Below are 6,000 nucleotides of genomic sequence, written 5' to 3' on the forward strand. Positions count from 1 at the left end.
TGGGGCAGTGGAAGATTAAGGAGGCACCCTAAACCCCTAGCTACGTCACTGGGAAAATATAGATAGGTAAGAGAGTAAGAGGAGTTAGAAAATAAGTTGACTAATTTAAAGAAAGTTGCACATGAGCTCAGAGAAATGGTTAAATATTATCTCAACTAGGGTAGAAGTCACTTCTTGTGTGTGTGAGTGAGACTAACAAGTTAGTAACTTCTTCCATTACAGGCCTGGTTGAAGAGCCAAGCTTTCACCTGCTCCCTGAAGTAGAGGTAGTCTTGTGTTAAGTGGAGCCTTTCAGGGAGTGAATTCCAGAGTGTGGAGGCTACTCCGGAGAAGGTTCGCTTGCGGGTATCACATCGTGTAATGTCTTTTGAAGAGGGTGTAGTTAGTGAAAGTCCTTGAGAGGACCCCAGTGTCCTTGGAGGTGTGTAGAGGATCATCCTACTCTTCAGGTACTCAGGGCCATTTCCTTTAAGGGCCTTGAAAATCAGACATAGAGTTTTAAATTTAGCCCTGTGTTGTACTGGTAGCCAGTGAAGTTCTTGCAAAAGTGGTGTGATATGGTCACGTCGCTTGCAAGCTTCTATTAGTCTTGGATTTTGAAGGCACTGTCATTAAGTCACCAAATGAGCATTAACAAATGAACACCCCTTGTTTTTTTTTTTCATGATCTGCTTCTGCTCCTGCAATAGCTTTGCAAAATCCAAATAGTTACCTGCACAGGGAGCTGTTGCTCAGCTTTTAAATCAGGTAGTGCGGATTGCTTGGAGTTTGATCCCTGGCTCTGGTATATCACTGTGACACCGCCTGGACCCTGCAGTGTGGCCATTGATGTACCAAAGCTTTTATTTAATAGCTGACATTTACTCTGACATTTACCTTGTGTGCTTTCCTCGCTACAGACTCAATTTTCGTCTTGAGAACCGCAGGTGGTGGTCTTAGTCCAAATCCATTGCTCTGCGGTCCATTTTTTACGCACCATTTTCTCTAAGCCTCTCTGCAAAATTCTCTTTTTCTTTATCCTTTTTGTAACCAGCCATGCATTAGTTTTGCTTTATGTGGGCAGAGGGAGGAAAGATGTTATTTCAGTGGACTGCTAGCTGGCTTTTAAGAAGGCATTTATTCACAAGTTCCCTCTTGTGATGTCACCTATAATTACTGTCTTCTGACTACAGAGAAACAGGACAGAAGACAAGATCACTGTCAGTCACAGTCCTGTTCTCATACTTGTGCCAAAGCCTTAATCTTCACATGTTATTTTCCCATTTGCAAAGCAAAACTATTCATCAGACCTCAATCTGTTTAGCTGCTCTCTTCAGCTCATTTTCCAAATCAGTGAGTGCAACCTGTGCAGCTCACACTGCCAAGTGGGAATTTTGGGTATGATTCCTTGCCTAGACTTGTTCTTCTGGACTTTAGGGTCACCAGGAAGTACTACAGGTGACGTGGAGGGGTATTTTCAAAGACTTACAAGGTTTCATAGCTTTGAAAATGAGCCCCATGGTCTTTATCCTTGGGGAGAGGAGACACTAGATCATACACCCCATGGTGGCACCAGGTAGATATTTGAGGGGTCTAATATTAATGTGTCCAACAGGTAACCCATGTGCTTAGAGTTGCTGAAGTAGAGTAGGAAAGGGAATATTCTCTGATGAGTCTCTTCATAAAGGTAGTTAATAAATCCAGATAAATAAATTATACCCCATGTGGTTGAAAGAGCCCCACCTGGGACTAGACTTGGACACCTCATTAGGATGTAGTTGTCGCGGCTCTGATGTCACTCTGGTGTTGGTGAGCTCTCGAGTTTTCCCGAGCTCCACTAGGCCCAGGAAATAACCGAGCACCCCGAATCTTCACCCGCGGCGACCGCCGTTCACCGAGGGTTGAGCCCTCAGCTGCGGGCGGCCAGCAGGACTGCTGGAACCACGGGGTGACGGCTGGCCTGGCTGGATGTGGGTACAGAGTCCTTGGTGAGCGTAACTTAGCCGGGCGGCTAGCTACGCACTGGGAACGGATACCGTCTACGGAAGTGGCTAGCAGGACGGCTAGCTGTCACGAGGAACAAACACAGGCTTGGAAATAGCTAGCAGAACGGCTAGCTGCCACGAGGAACAAACACAGTCTTGGAAGTGGCTAGCAGGACGGCTAGCTGTCACGAGGAACAAACACAGTCTTGGAAATGGCTAGCAGGACGGCTAGCTGTCACGAGGAACAAACACAGCCTTGGAAATAGCTAGCAGGACGGCTAGCTGTCACGAGGAACAAACACAGTCTTGGAAATAGCTAGCAGGACGGCTAGCTGTCATGAGGAACAAACACAGTCTTGGAAATAGCTAGCAGGACGGCTAGCTGCCACGAGGAACAAACACAGTCTTGGAATTCACTAGCAAGATGGCTTCAAACAACAAAACGGAAGCACTGGATCCCCTCCGTGCTTCCGTTTAAATCCCCCGCTTGTCCTGGCAGGCGAACAGCTGGAACCAATCCTCTCCGCCCAGGCCGGCAGTGAGGACCGGATTGGTCCTCTCGTCCGATGGGCGGAGTTCCCACGTGGATGCGCCAATCCGGCGCAAGTGGGCGGAGCCTCCTCGCTGGTCCTGCTGCAGCGAGGAGGACGCCGGCGCCGCCATCTTGGCCGGCGGATCTCCTTCTCCGAGGCCGGCGTTAGTTCTTCTGGATCGCCGGCCTCGGAGCAACTTGCAGTCGCGGCGATCCCCGTGGCAGCCTTCCCCCGACGCCCCGCATCCCACGGGCGCCCCAGCCTCCCGCTCCGGCCCGCGGACCGCCAGGTAAGGGCCCGGAACGGGACAGTAGTGAAGAAATAGCTGGTTTTGTTTTTGTTTCTAGAACATACATTGACTGCCTTCTGTGCTCATCTACCCAAGATGGTGAGGTACGGAGAAGAAAAACAATGAAAGCTGTCTTGAAAAAGAAATGATATCCTAGAATTATGGTTGCCAACTGGATCCAGATTCACCTTACAGGCTTGATCCAGTCCTGGGTTTACCCTATTGCATGCAGGGACTTGTAGTTTTACTTTCCCCTTTATATTCCCTAAGAAAAACAAGACTACAAGATCCTGTATGCCATGAGGGTAAACCCAGGACTGGATCAACCCTGTCAGGAAAATCTAGATGCAGTTGGCAATCTTACCTAGAAGCCATCAGGCTGTGTGGTTGGCAGTGTGGACAGGAATAACGAGGGCAGACTGGATGGGGCACTTGGTCTTTTTCTGCTGCAGATTGTAACTCAGGTGTCATTTTAATATTGGTTTATCATTTGAATTCTCTTTCTCAGCCAGGGCCGGTCTTAAGCAGGGGCAACAGGTGCGGTCGCACAGGGCCCTGCGCCTCCAGGTGCCCCACAGCACTCCTTCCCGCTCCCCACCATCGCCACGATCTGACTCCTTGCTTCCCCTCCCCCGAGCCTCAGGATGCCCTCCCACCACATACCCGAAGCCACCCTGGTGGTCTAGCAGAGTCTTCAAGGCAGGAAAGATCCCGTCTTTGCTGGCGCTGACACCCTAGTTGCCGCATCACTCTTTAAAAATGGCTGCCGAGACTTCCAGTGGTGGCCTTGCAAGACTTCGGCTGAAGTCCTGCGAGGCCGCCGTTGGACATCTCGGCAACCATTTTAATGAAGATGCTGCAATGAGAGAGTCAGCGCCGGCAGTGGGCAAGAAAGACTGGGGATCTTTCCTGCCCTGAAGACTCCGCTAAACCACTAGGGCGGCTTCAGGTATATGCCAGGAGGGCACCCTACGGCTCGGGGGAATGGGAAGGAGATCTTGGATAGGTGGGTAGGAGGGAGGGAAGGGGAGGATAGGGTACTGTAAAAAAAAAATCAAGGTAATATCTGTGTCATTTGGAGGGGCTGGCTAAAGGGACACCCTGGTATTATTATATTTGTGCAAAGATTTTTTTTCCTCCCAGTAAAGGGCCACTAAACAGACATCATGTTATGAGAATTAGGTACTCAACATTCAGAGTTTCTATCCATCTATTTATTTACTTATTTATGTCATCTAAACATGAATTAGATTGAAACTTGGGAGATTTAAAATCTTTTTTTTTTCTTGTGCTTACATCAAAAGAAAAAAAAAAGATGGCATGTGGGAACTTGCTCCTTTTGCTTTGTGGAATGCAATGGTATATTATAAAAATGCACTTGCCTTTTCTATTATTATTACTGTTTCACAGAGAAGGTATTGATTAATGAGGGAAGGGTTTCCTTCATGCAGAACTGTCCAGAGTCAGTCTAAATGTGCCAACATGGTCCAGTTCAGCACACTATTAGCAACCAAGTTCATACAAAGTTAACTATCCTCAGTGGAAAATAAATCTGTTGGCTCAGGCTGCTTGCTATGTGAATATTCAGTATTACATATTAAGGGGATTTGTTTTAATTAATTTATCCAGTCCTTACATGCACATGGTTTTGCTTTTTAAACCTACAGTTTTTCTATGATAGCTTTGTGCATATTTGAATTAGTTTTTCTATACAAGTTTTGCTTGATTTGCCTTTATTTGAAATAAATAAATGTTTAAAACACAACTTGTCAACAAGGGGCGGGGCTAGGTGGGGCGGGGGCCCCACCGAACTGGTCTGCACAGGGCCCCACAATTGCTAAGACCGGCCCTGTTCTCAGCTGTTACCTGTAAGTATTTTTGGCACTTTCATTAGCTTCTCCAGTTTCGATCTTTCTTTGGCAATGATTGGACTTGTTGTTATTACTTCAACAACGCTTATTGTAATGCTGTATGGTTGTGATTATGTTAAAGTAGAGTTAGAAAGCTGTGGTTAGTTCAGAAAGCAGAGGCTCATTTTTTTTTTAAGGGGTTGAGCAAAAGGATCGTATTTTCTACTGGTTACTTTTGGAGGCCAAGACACAGATTACATTTCTGGTGCTGGGTGCTCATTGTACTTCGTTGTTTGAGCCCATGAAGAAATTCACCCAAAACAGAGTCCAGCAAGAATAAACTGGGCAGAGGCAAATGACAATTCCAGCAGTAATCATACTACTTAGTGGTTTTCCCTCCACAGAGAATTAAGAGGGGTGTAGCGACTGCATGCATGTGGATCATAGTTTATTAGATTTGGATATACTGCTCTTAATAAAGGGGCAGCAGAGCAGTTCACAATCCAAAATTATGTAAGCAGAAAGGAACACCATAAATAACAGGAAAGCAGAAACGAGCTGAGAGGGCTATGTCACCTGTTCCCCGAATCCCCACCCACCAAAATCCACAGTGGTAGAATCTGAGCTATAGAAGCCGTTCAAAACAAGTACGTTTTTAGGGCTGATTTAAATTTGACAAAAGACACTTCAGTACACAAACCCTCGAGTTCCAAAGGACTGGAGAAGGAAATAAAAAAGCAGGTTGACAAATAAATTCAAGATGAGCCAAGCAAATGTAATCTTCCGTCGTGAAGTGCAGGTAATGTTCTAGGTTGAGATTGAAGAGTAATTACAGATGCCAAAGAAGAAGGTCTACCTGTTATGTGCCAGTACAAGGCTCGTATATCAGACACAAAAACTATCAGAAGCCAGTGATATTTTTACAGACGCGGTGTAACATGGATGTAACATGGTGGATGTAAACATTGGTATATCTTCAATGTACAACAATTACCTCTCTCATATGAGCTGCAAAGTACTTAATATACTATAATTCTCCTATGGAGTACAAAAATTACAAATGTGAAAAAAGGGGGAAAGCCTGTGTGCCCCAACCTCCACCCTTTATGTGTTCAACGGGTAAGGAGGAAATCAAGGGGTCCACCTTTCTTCACTGGCATAAAAAAACCCTTTATCACTGTCATTGTTTGCTACAGACTCCACAGGAAATTTTAATTTTAAAAGGATCAACCCCCCCAAAAATGAAAAAAACACTTAGCTTTTGGGTTGGTGATAGCCGCAAAAAACGTGCTAGCAAAGTCAGTCACACCAACTGTGGCCAAAGTTTCGCTATCATGGGCTGTTTCAAGGCGTGCTTGACCAAT

This window comes from Microcaecilia unicolor, chromosome 8, assembly GCF_901765095.1.
Source record: "Microcaecilia unicolor chromosome 8, aMicUni1.1, whole genome shotgun sequence".
NCBI lineage: Eukaryota > Metazoa > Chordata > Amphibia > Gymnophiona > Siphonopidae > Microcaecilia > Microcaecilia unicolor.